Genomic DNA, 13,449 nt, shown 5'->3' with positions numbered 1-13,449 from the left:
TACCGTTTAGGGCAGCCGAGACTATAGTGTGGATGAACCAGGCACGTAGCCAGTATTTTTTTTTTCGGTGGGGGGGGGGGGGGGGGGGGGGGTATGACAAAATTCTGTATGAAGGGGAGGTGGGAGAGAAGGTCCCAGCAAAATGGAACGTTTCGGGGGGGAGGGGGGGGGGTGCCGGGCCCCATGAACCCCCCCCCTCCCCCCCCCCCCCCCCCCCCCCCCCCTCTGGCTACGTGCCTGGTGTGAACAATCAAAAGAGGTCGCGCTTGCCGGAGAATATCAACGAACCTCTTTACCTCATGCAGCTGACGTAATAATATGTGAGAGTGAGTGCCTTTGAACTCTTCTTAACTACATATCAAGGTTGATTCATAATAAAAAAATGCATATTCCGCCCTTTACCTCATATTCAGCAAATGCAAAAACAGAGAACCAATGTTAATTTTGACCTTAAAAAAAAAATATGCATGGAAATTAACGAGACCAATTAATCGAATAAAGGGCAGTGATTAATCGAGTTAAAACTTTTAATCGACGCTCAGCCCTATTTTAAAGCGGAGACACTAGTTTCAGATAAATAATCACCGCATATAAATCTGGCTGCTTTGTTCTGAAGATTCGAGCCTCGAGATGGGTAATTTAGCTGTGGATTCCAAATTTGTCATGCATATTCTAGTTTGGGAGGATACATGTTTTGTACACGAGTAGTTTTGTTTCAATGGGAGCTAGATATGATGTCCGTCTAATGAAGCTAAGTGTTTTTAGTGTGCTATTTGTTATTTGCTCGTTCCATGGTAACGAGTCTGTAAAACAGATGCTCAAATACTTGTATGACGATGAGTGTTCTAGTGGTCGCGAAGTAATGAGTATTAGATTAGTGTTTTAGTGGAGGATTTGGTTACCGACATTTGTTTGCATTTACGAGTGTTAATGTTCATCTGCCAAAGAAAACACCATGATAATATTGTATCTAAATCGTCTTAGACAATAGCGTGTATTAATTTTAAGTGTATTTTTTTTAGGTGTATTAATTTTACGGTAAATAACGCAATCATCAGCAAATAGTCGAATTGTAGATTTCATTGATGATGGTAAGTCATTGATATACCAATAGAGGCCCGATTAACACTACTCTTAAGGACACCTGATGCAACAGTAACGAGACCCGAATTGCCAGACAAGTACAAAAGTAATAACATTCTAATATTTCGAACTGCTGGTCTCTTGGGCTCTGAGATATCATAGTTTGAAAAATGTATTGCATATATTTTGACAGACTTTTCTTAGACATGTGATAAATCTGTAAAGGTTCAACAATTTAATGCACTCTGCCTGTTCAAATATAGTACTTGTTTTGCAGCAACCTATCTGGTTGCTACATTGAAAAAAAAAACAAAAAACTGTGACCTGTTTGTTGGAAATGTCATAACGTGAAAACTTTATCTTTGCAAAAAAATTACCCTAATACCTGAACGTTGCCCCATACACTGATGTACTTCGACAGTACCGACCGAGTCTGCGAAACGACACAGGTACGTTAGGGCGGCTAAAAACAAGTTTTGTACACAAACGGAAGTGGACATGGGAGTTTCATATTCAAAGTTGCTTGCATTTACAATACAGAAGAGCCGTAAATAAGAAATTGGTCAACTTTGGACTTTACAAAACGAGCCTCCTGGTATCCATAGGTTGTGCAAATATCCGTCTTGAAAAAAAATTATACACATGCATTTTATATGCTGTAAATATTGTGACACCGAGACACACAATATATGTGCAGCATGGCGGCATTTACGCTGTAGCACCACAAGGATACCCAAGAGACTATTACAAGGACACTGACTATCTGCGCGCGCACACACACACACACAGATGCACCGACTTCAGAGAGCAGTTGTCTTTGCATGAGTACGAAGCGCGAGCACCTTGCTGGCCGGACAGGAACTAATTTGTTTAGCCTTGACCCCTTAGCTTTTTTTTTTTTAGATGTTGCTCTGGCACCCACATTATTGTTGTCATCTTGCAACAAAAGGTTTCTTAGTTTAATATTTTCACTGCAGTCCAACACATGCTTCAGCTCGAATTCACTATGGGTTCATCATCACAGGCGTCAGACATACTCTTCTTTGGTCTGAGTTCGCTTCTTGACATCCGTGACGGTTGGCAGCGAGTTCTTTGATTGCAAAGTTTCAGCTTTCCGTCTCTTTTGTCTGCCACCCTTGGCATTAATGCAAACATTCCTTTTGCTGCAAACATGTCACAAAAAAACGCTTGTGCATCTTCTTATGACAACAACACTTGTTTTTATTAGCTCACTCGTATGTTAATCTTAACAGGCGTCGAGGTCAAAAGTCTCCTTCTTGGCGAGTAGTTCCATTACGAGATATGCAACAAGTCGGCGCTGGCTGGGCACCACAAATTGTAGAACATAGTTGTGTTCTACAGCATTTACACCAGGAAAAACAAGCCCTACTCTAACGAGTTTCATTGCAAGAGCATAGTCTTCGAGTGCGAGCAAACTGTAGCCAACTTGTTTCGTGCTGTCGATGCCAACTTGCATTTTTGGCCCTCAGGTTTCACCCCTCAGGTGGTGTAGGCTGCACGGCTGGTCACATGGCCCACGGCCGGCAGGGTGTGTCTCATTTTTTACAGCCCAGGCCCACGTTGCAGGTATACCACGTTGCAGGTAGGGCGTCAAGTATCCACTCGCTTGTGAAGAGCTTCCTAGTTTCCATCCTTGCTAGCTGTAGTGATCGTTGACAGCGTGCTCCTCAGCAGTATTTTGCTTTCACCTTCGTAAATGTGCCTTGTTGACACGTGATATTAGAAGCAACCCAGTTGCGTATACATTCCGAAGCAATCTTCTAAGCTGTCAGTTTTCAGCTTGTCCCATGGAGGCTGTACAGCAGCCCGAGTTCATCAAAGCAGTATCTGGGATGTGTATTTGACCACTTCTGCAGGAAATAGAGCGAAAAAGGAGGAAATCATATTAATGCAAAGAAAGGTAATGAAATGGTATTAAAAAAAAAAAAAAAGAATAGTCTTCTTTAAAGTGCAGCTGAAGTGGTTCCGTATTTGAGAGAAAGCACTGGCATTGTTTTAATCTGGTATTTCGGATCACGAACATCAAAAGTATTTTTGAATTTGATGTGCGGAATACGCTATAATAATAATAATAATAATAATAATAATAATAATAATAATAATGTTTATTGCACGAGCACATAAAACCAGGTGCAGACAACAACAACAACAACAACAACAACAACAACAATAATAATAATTTTATTTCACAGATTTCAATACAATACATGAAAAAGCGGGTCCGTCGAAAGCCAATAGCGGCTTGTGGGACTGGACCCAGCAGCGGCGTAAAGAAAAAAAAAAACTATAGTACAAAAAAAAAAAAAATAGCAATCACAAAACATTTGCGAAGTAGCTAAACACAATGGAATCAAATACAACATATAAACAATCGAAGTTGGAATAAACTAAACAACAACAGCAAAAAAAAAAGCACGAACAAAAGTGCATGAAACTTCAAATCCAAACTTAGCCGAAAAATAGCGGCGAAAACCCAAGAAACGAATACCAAGCAATGCAGATACTTTTCAGCGCTGTCGACGTATACAAAAAAAAAAAAAAAAAAAAAAAAAAGTGATGAAGAGTAAACATATAAAAGTTAGTTAAATAATCCAAACTTGGATACATATAACTGTAGCATAAGGTTCGTAAAGCTTTTTTTAACTGACGCTTGGAAGTTATTTCAAAAAACGTATCTGACATGTTGTTAAACATGTCAGATACGTAATAATAATAATAATAATAATAATAATAATGATAATAATATTATGGTCAATAGAGCTACCTGGTGTACGGTGGGAATCATTGGGAAGCCTGAAGGTGCTGCAGCTACATTTTTAGTATACACCAACTCAAGTTTACAAACAAACCGGAGCGCCCGTAGCGGACGCCACCGGCGTCGCGCATGCGCGAAGGAGTGTGGGCAAGAAGCTCGCCGTCGCCAATAAGCAAACCATTGGATTGCGATGTTGTCGGCGTCGGTGTGAGTCCCCCTGCCCTTTTTCGCGTTCGAATTGTTGATTCTACGTCTTCCTGGCAATGCCTGACTACTTGAGTGGCCTCAGCGAAATTACCGAGGCTCGTTACACTGCAAAATTCGCGTGAATAGTGTGACATGCGGCGATTCATTCCGCGTGGACGCCGTAGAATGTACGCTAAAGCCTGATTCGCATGATGAGATTTCGCTCGCAATTTTCAGTCGCGACGTCACTCGGGTTGCAAAAGCGTGAACCGTAGCTGAGATGGTCGACGTCGATACTGGAAATCCTAAGCAGAATCGGACCAAGTGAATCAGGCAAAACAAGTCGGTGATGACCACTGGTAACAATGATCCACATTTCCTTGTATCTACTGTTTACATCGAGCCTGCATGCTTACCAACCTTTAAACTTAAGTCTTTTAAGGCCTGCACTTACTTCTTATTGCAAGTACCGGGCCAACATTTGGTCTACGGGCCGGGGTCGTCTAAAACAGCAGACGACAAGCAGAAGCGTTTGAAAGAGCAGACGGCAGTTCGAACGATCAGGCGGCCGTTCGAACTTGAAGACGCACTGAACCTAGTCCGCAGGTGATCCGTACAACTTGACGGTTTTCCGGCGATCATGTTGGAACAAAACAAATAAATATGGTGACCACAAGTATCCGTGAATTCAACCCAAAGTGCTTCCCGCCCAAGCAATCGTGGTCCGACGGCGTCTGGTTTTCCATTTTCACGGCACATATCCACGTTCTCGGGTGAACCGAGCACATGAAAACTGATCTTCAAACCTTTTTCGACTCTTCTGGTACAGCCCCAGTCGCGGCTTTTTGACGAGGAGGCAGGTTTTTGTCAGGATCCTTTCAAAACAACGCAGGAATACACATCTCACATGGGGACTTCCCCCCACAGCTCCGGACCGGAAGTGCGCCCGACGCGCCACCACCGCGCCGTGACGTAACAGAGATGAGTTCGTGTATATGCCTCTGTTGTATGGGAATGTAAACTGGTCAATGAACCATATTCCGGCTTGCGTGCACTCCAAACTACAGCGGATCATTTCTGCGCTCCGACGATGATACGCAGAAACGACACAATGTACTTGTTTTTTTTTTTACATTTAAATTGATGTGCTGTTTGCAACCGCGATAATCTATCACTTGCATACTTTGAGAAAATTATTCCAACCTGAACTCATAAATCAAGTCATTTTTGTGTAGTTCTGCGCCTACAAGTAGCGCCAGTGTTCGAATATGTTGCTTCCAGGCAAAAACCAAATCGCTCCCAAGTAGGCATTCAGCGAAAAATAAAAACCATAAACGAACCCACGATCATCAAAATTGAAAAAGTTCTTACCCTGCCATGCCGTCAAAGAGCGAGACGCTGTAGTCTACACTTCCGTAGTCATCCTTGCAGAAACTCAAATATGGACACTTTCACGTCCGCTGTATCTCAACTGCACTATCAGTTTTCCGCTAAAGCGCGGATACAACATCTGTACGGAATGACAGCACCGACAATTAGGGGTGTCGCGAACCGGCCGAGGTTCGAGTTCGACCGGGTTCGACGTTTTCGAACTTTTAGTGGAAACTTCGACGAACCTTGTGTTGAGGTTCGACTCGTGTGCGCATGCGCGACAGGCTGGCCAGTTGTTTTCGGATTGGATGGTGATGGGCAAGGGACGAATTTAGGACAGCGTTAATTGGTTATTTCAGTTAACACAGTACAAAAAAATTAGTTATTAACTTCTTCAGTGATTAGAATTGGTTTCTTTTTTTAATTGCAACTGTTCATAAAATTAAATAACTTTTTGCATAAAAAAAATTCTCCAAACCTAGACATGCTTGCATCAAGGTCTGGCCACAATGTCCACAAAGTCGAACCGGTCGAATCTGGTGAAAAGTTCGAAGGTTCGTCAAACCCGTTCGACGCAGTCGAACCCCGAAAGGTCGACGTAAAAATCCGGCTTGACAAAAGTTCGCGACAGCCCTACCGACAATCGAAAAGCAACAGAAGCCAACTGTCAAGCGGAGCCTTGCGAAGAAGCGCACTACCAGTTCACCCTACTCATGCCGACGCTCTTTGAAGGGAGAGAGGGAAGCGCTGCGGCTTTAGATCTAGGTGGTGTTAACCCAACATGACCACATCACGTGACCGTAGCTAGCCTTCGTCTAGCCTTTGATCTGATAAAACGTACCGGACGGAGCGTGCGCAAGTCTACAAGGGATCCGTCTACAATCAACCATCCATCTCGCACGTGACATGTCACGCGCGCCAATCGCAAGAGAGATCTGCGGTCACGTTGGGCACAATATCGTTTAAACTTTTTATGACTAGGCTTCACCGATATAGGGGGTATTCACTGGACGCCATATTTGAGGGCGATGTTTAGAGCGCATGCTCAGAACGAGCTCACATTAATAGCCGGCTAACACCGGCAATCTTGATGGTGCTAAATGCACGCTCCAAAAGGACTGCGGAAGCTCGCCGTCAGCACGCGCTCAGCAGCAGCGCACACGGATATGGCTGCCAGTGAATACTATACTTTGTCTCACCTTAGTATGGACTATTGTTAGCCGCGCGTGCTAAAAGCGCGAGCTAGTTGCTTCCAATGAAGCCTCGGCGGCTGCACGAGCGCTTGCGCAGCGAGTGCTACAGACAAGGCAGCCAAAGCTAGCCGCTCACGCTAGCACAGCATTTGCGGTTACTCCATGCCATGGTGAGACGAAGTATAGGGTGCCTCAATGTCCTTCTGTTTAAGGCCTGTTCCCACATGCAGCGGAGCGCTACAAGCATAGCGCTTACCTCGCGCTAAGCGCGTGCTGATGGGAGCGTTCACCAGCTTTGTATCGCACCGTCAAAACTGTTGCACATGGCAGACAATAAGTAGCTGACGGCACGTGAGGAGCGCTACATCAGCGCTTCGCTGCATGTGAGAACCGGCCTTTAGGGTGATGCCACCCTTTGTAGTACCCGATGCCGACAGCACGCGCTCACGGGTAAAGTACAAAGAAATCGACAAAAACAAAATGTCGCAATAGCACAGTCAGCGCCACAAACGCGTGCAGGGACACGCTTTTTCACGCGCTTCTGAGCAAAAAAGAAAAAAGTGTGAGACAAAATGGCCAGATGTCTCCACCCTAAGCAAAGCGCACATGAAGGCACCCTAGTGAATACTCCCTATTGCAACGTGCCCCTGTCGTATTTCCGATCAGGAATTGAGGAGCTCGAAGGTTAAAACAAGCTTTTACTAAGCAGCATCGCAGATCGTTCCGCCTGGTTCGATCTCCCGCGCGTGAGTGTACCCCGCGTGCCTCGTGTATCCCGTGCGTTGCCGATGGCCCCATTGTTCGCTTGGCGCCATCTGTGAAGATAACGATACACGACACCTCCCTTTCTTGAGAAACGAGGCGCTTGCTTACAAGTTGAGGCGCTGCGGCGGTCTCACTGCTCGGCCACTGCATGTGGTTCGGCAGGCTTCTCTTGAACTGCCTGCTTTCGCATTGCTGGCATTGTTTCCCTGAGTCTCTGTCTGTAGGTGTGCTCTTGTGCGACGCAAACTTCCACCAGCTGCCTGCACTATATAAGACCTCGGAGTATGTGCAGGTCCCACGACGGTTCCTTGTTGTTGGGCCCTTGTCTGATGTAAACTATCGCCCCTGGCTGCAAGGGTGATCTCTCTCTCACTCGGTGCCGAACATTGTAGTTCGCTGCTTCTTTTTCTCGGAGAACTTTGTTCCGTTGTCGGTACCTGGATCCGTATCTCCATTTTGGTTCCAGTCTGTCAGGTATTGTCGGAACGCACGAGGACACAGCGCACCCGTAACAAACACTAGGACAACGTTCACAGTCACACCAAAAGAAAGGGACACTTACACAGCGCTGACTTCAACTTTTTGTATATTCCCGCCTTTTCTCTTCTTTCACGTCTAATGCATAACCTAGGCCTGTTTTAACAAGCTTCATTGTCGGAACGTTCGTTTTTAATCTTCGGCCCATGAGAAGTTCCCCAGGTGAGTAACCCTCGGTACCCGGCGTTGCTCTGTGTGCCAGAAGACCTTCGGCAACGTTGTCGGATTTCCTGGGGATGTTCTTGGCTGTTTGAACAGCTCTCTCCGCCTCGCCATTGCTTTGTGCGTAATGTGGGCTAGATGTCACTTGCTCTACTCCCCAGCCACTAAGAAATCGTTTAAATTCAAGTGAACTGTACTGTGGGCCGTTGTCTGACCGAATCAAATCCGGGACGCCGTAACGAGCGAACAGGTGATCGAGAAAATGGGTGACATGTTTCGTTTATGTCCCATGAAGTTCTTCGAGTTAAAAAAATTTGGAGTAATAGTCAACAGCCATGATGTAATTCCTTCCCTCAAGGTGGAACAAATCAGTGCCAACTACTTGCCATGGACGTTCCGGGAGAGGAGTCTGCAACAACTATTCGGTTGGTACTTGGCGGTGTTTCTCACAGGCAGGGCATCTGCTCACAAATACCTAAATATCCTGGCTGATTGCGGGCCACCATGCAGACTTTCTCGCCCTTGATCAACATCTGACGATCCCCTGGTGTCCTGTGTGAAGGCGTTTCAACACTTCCTGGCATAGTGTGGGGGGAAAGACAAGTCTCGTACCTCTGAGCAGGAGCCCCTTTACTACTGACAGTTCGTCGGCCACGCTCGCATATTTACGTACTTCTGGCGTTAATGCCTCTGCTTTTGGCCATTTTGTTGCACAGTAGTGCGTGACGAGTGAAGTCGTTGCGTCTTTTTGCAACTCGGCTCTGGTCCTGTTTAGCATCTCTGACGAGGCTGGCAGCTGCTGGATTGTCAAAATTTCATACTCTTCGATAACTGAAACAAGGTTCTCACCAGAACACTGCAGTGGTTTCCGTGACAGCACGTCAGCAGTGTGCATGTTCTTACCGGGTATGTGCGAGATTGTGAAATCGTACTCAAGTACTCTCATGCGAAACCGCTGGAATCTAGGTGTCATTTCGTCAATCCGCTTCGTCGAGAACAAAGACACCAATGGCTTATGATGGGTCTCGATGTGGAAACGTAATCCGAGCACGTACATTCTGAAATGTTCGTATGCCCATGTTGCAGCGAGTGCTTCTTTTTCAACCTAAGCATACTTTTGCTTTGTAGGCGACAGCACTCTTGATGCGTACGCAACTGGCTGGCGTTTCCCTTCATCGTTTGTTTGGAGGAGCACGGCACCTAAACCATACGACGACGCATCCACTGCTTTTGTCAGAGGCTTTCGATGATCGTAGTAACAGAGGACGGGAGTTGTCGTCAAGTCTCGCTTGATCTCCTCTAACGCTCTCCGTTGAGGTCCGTGCCAACACCAACTTGTCTCGTGGAGAAGTAGTTCTCTAAGTGGTTTTGTCTTTTCGGCCACTCTTGGAAGAAACTTTGCCAACTGATTGACCATACCCAGGAAGGATCTGAGCTCAGTCGTGTTCTCTGGCGGTGGCATCTCCCTGATGGCTTCCGTCTTCTCAGGATTGGCGGTAATGCCATCACTGTTCAAGATGTGTCCAAGAAACTTGACACTTGTCTTCCGAAATTCGCACTTGCGTGGGTTGAGAGTCCTTCCAGCTTCCTTGAGACGCTGAAACACGGCAACGAGGTTAGCGTCGTGATCCGCTTTGTCCTTCCCAAACACGACTATGTCATCTTGGTGGCAAGCCTGTCCAGGCAGTCCTTCCAGGATATGAAGCATTTCTCTCTGGAAGAACTCGGCGCTGTTGCGATGCCAAAGGGTAGCCGCAGGAATTGAAATCTCCCAAACGGCGTGATGAATGTAGTCAGATCTTGGGATTCCTCAGCAAACGGCGTCTGCCAGTAGGCGGCGTTGGCATCCAGCTTACTGAACAGTTTGGCATCTCCTACCTTTTCCAAATTTTCAACTGTTGGCATGACGACTCTTTCCCTGATTACCTTCTGGTTTAGTTGTGTATAGTTAACGCGGACTCTAATCTCGTCATCTTTTTAGAGCGCAGCTCTTAGGGGCCCGTTCCCGGCTTGAGCGGCTTCGGCGTAACCAAGGTCATCCCAAGGTCACGTGGCCCCCAAGGTCATCCCAAGGTCACGTGACCCCCAAGGTCACCCCAAGGTCACGTGACACCCAAAGTCACGTGACCCCCCTGAAGTCACGTGACCCCCCGAGGTCACTGAGCCCCCGAGGTCACGTGACCCCCCCCCCAAAGTCACGTGACACCCCCAGGTCACGTGACCACCCCCAGGGGTCACGTGACCCCCGCCGAGGTCACGTGACCTCCCCGATGACGTCATCGATGACGTCACCGGCATCCGCATCGTCATCATCACTGATGACGTCATCACTGACGTCACTGATGACGTCATCAGTGATGATGACGATGACGATGCGGATGCCTGTGACGTCACTGATGACGTCATCAGTGATGATGACGATGACGATGCGGTTGCCGGTGAGGTCATCAGTGACGTCACTGATGACGTCATCAGTGATGATGACGATGACGATGCGGATGCCGGTGACGTCATCAGTGACGATGACGTCATCGGGGAGGTCACGTGACCTCGGCGGGGGTCACGTGACCTGGGGGTGTCACGTGACTTCGGGGGGGGCATCCGCATCGTCATCGTCATCATCACAGATGACGTCATCAGTGACATCACTGATGACGTCATCAGTAATGATGACGATGACGATGCGGATGCTGGTGACGTCATCAGTGACGATGACGTCACCGGGGAGGTCACGTGACCTCGGCGGGGGTCACGTGACCTGGGGGTGTCACGTGACTTCGGGGGGGCATCCGCATCGTCATCGTCATCATCACAGATGACGTCATCAGTGACGTCACTGATGACGTCACCGACATCCGCATCGTCATCGTCATCATCGCTGATGACGTCATCGGAGTCCGCATCGTCATCGTCACTGATGACGTCATCAGTGACGTCACTGATGACATCATCGGCATGGTCACGTGACTCCCCAAGGTCACGTGACCCCCCCAGGTCACTTCACCCCCCAGTACCCTTCCCTCCTCCTCCTCAAGAGCTGCGCTCTAATTCGTTGTTACAGGGAGTTGTAAACGGCTTTCACTTTTTTCTTCGCGATGACCATAGGTGCACACCAAGGCGTTGCATGTTCAACTTGCTTGATGACTCCTAGCTTCTTCATTTTCTCCAGTTCATGTTCCACTTTAGGCAGGAGAGGAACAGGTACTCGTCGATGAGCAGCTACTGCATAAGGTGTAGCGTTTGGCTGAAGCGTCACGTTGTAGACTGTCTTCATGACCCCGAGTTCTGTGAATAATGTGCTAAACTCTGGTCTCGCCTCTGGAAACTTGTCTTTGTTTGCTGGGTTTTGTGCTTGCGTCTCCACTGCCTCCATGTGTGCCAGTACACCAAGAGCACGTATGGCTGACCGTCCCAGCAAGGCTGTTTGAAGGTTTTCCACAACGAAAACCCGCTGGCGAGCAGACTTGTTCTGCTATGAAATGGTTGCGTCGAACATCCCTCTTGTCTTGATAGGAGTTCTGCCAGGTCCAAAAAGTATCTTGTCTGATTTTCTGGACTGCTCCATTTGGTAGCTGTCATATAGTGAAACAGGAATGACGCTCACATCCGCTCCTGTGTCGACTTTGAAATGAACGGGGCATCCATCCACGGTTGCTGTGATGAACCACGGCTCTTGATTGTCTGCCTTGCGGAATTCCCCGGGAGAGAGTTTTTCTGTGTTTGCCGTTTCCTTCTTTGAGGTGTACTGTTGACGTGCTGACAAACAAACAGTCGCATAATGCCCGGTCTTTCGACAATTATTGCACCGTTTCTCCGACGCTGGACACTGTCTTTTAGAGTGCTGTTGTGGGCTGCCGCACCACTTGCATACATTGTGCACTGCCGGTTGTCCAACTGGTGGCTTGCCCGTTTTCCGCAGTGTTTTTCCATGGCTCTGACGTCCCTTTTGGCGTCGAAGCTCATCGACCGTGGCGCTCTGCTCTGTCACGCAGTTCTTTCTGCTGTTGCTTGACAATCTCGGAATTCCGCGCTTTCTTTGTGGTGGACTGGAGTGTAAGCTTGGAATCTAGCTGCAACTTCTCGCTGAGTCACAGGTCCAAAAGCCCCACAACTAGGCGGTCGCGAATGAGCTCTTCTTTAAGCGGGCCGTATTCGCACGTATCCGCGAGTTTGTGAAGTTCTGTTATAAACATTTCGACTGACTCATTCGCTTCTTGCTTTCGACGATTGAACTTCGCCCTTTCAAATATTATATTGGTGCAGGGGATGAAGTGTTGCTCGAACTTGCCCTAGACAAAGGCATAGTCCGTGAGCTCGCCGGTCTCACGCCCTGCTGAAGTCTGAATTTCGTTACTCCGAACACGAGGCCTAAAGCTTTTTTGTTCAGCGGGCTGTAGTTTCTTTCCGCAGCTGCAAGGCTTCGAGATGCAAAAGCAATGGGACGCTCCTCCCCCGACGCTTCTCGCTGTGCCAAGACGGCTCCGAGTCCTTACGGTGGGGCATCCGTGATCAGCACCGTCGGCCTTGCAGGGTCGAAATCTGCTAAGACTCCTGCGGATGCCAGCAGCTTTTTACTTCTCTGGAATTTGTGATAGTCCACGCCAGGCACGCTGCCGGAGTCAAGGTCAGGGACGACATTCCAAATCGAGGACATAGACCGCATTGACTGGCAGAGTCAGGCATCGTCTTCGTCGTCTATTTTAGGCCACCACACGTGGCTCCGCGCTACAGCCTCGCACCGGAGATTCTCATCTGCTAGAGTTTGGAAAGGTGCAAGCTGTGGTCTGCGTTGTTAAAAGCCGTTCTAAAGTCTAACTGGACGATTTGGCACGGAGTTCGGTTGTCCAGGCTGGTGCTGAGTGCATGGGTGACAGCTGCAAGGGCCGGTTCGCAGCTCCTGACGGAAACCATATTGGGAGGGGGCTCCATTGTTTCACTCTCTCCATTGCCTCTCTCCATTGTTTGGCAAACGATGGAGGTTATGGAGATTGGTCGGTATGAGTGGATGTCAGACTTGAAGGGGCACCGTGTACCTTTTACTGCGAAAGCCCTTCACCGTATTGACCCAACAATAAACCCAAATTGTCCACCCTGTGATGTTCCCGAGGTCCAGGACCATCTCGTCTGGACCTGCCCTACTCTAGCGGACAAAATAAATTTGTTTCTCAACGGGCTGCGGCCAGCAGGCGCAGCAAGTGCTACAACACAGGACATCCTGTTTCCCCCAGGTTCTGCACGCGATGTCTCGAGAACATTTGCCGCACTTCTCAAGTTCTTGGAGGACACCAGTTTATTTGACCGCCTCTAATCCCGGTGTCTGACATACACTGGGCGATGGCAACACATCAATAATCCAGTCACAAGAACTGCAGAACA

At 47.9% G+C, this 13,449-nt stretch overlaps 1 pseudogene; it reads left to right on the top strand.

Moving 5' to 3' along the window:
- Positions 1-13,449, top strand: part of LOC120839570 — a 192,526-nt pseudogene that overhangs the window by 64,849 nt on the left and 114,228 nt on the right.

The sequence above is a fragment of the Ixodes scapularis genome, unplaced genomic scaffold (genome assembly GCF_016920785.2).
Source record: "Ixodes scapularis isolate PalLabHiFi unplaced genomic scaffold, ASM1692078v2 PGA_scaffold5__190_contigs__length_132052651, whole genome shotgun sequence".
Taxonomy (NCBI): Eukaryota; Metazoa; Arthropoda; class Arachnida; order Ixodida; family Ixodidae; genus Ixodes; species Ixodes scapularis.
The sequence above is the reverse complement of the archived record's forward strand: the minus strand, read 5'-3'. Positions and strand labels throughout refer to the sequence as shown.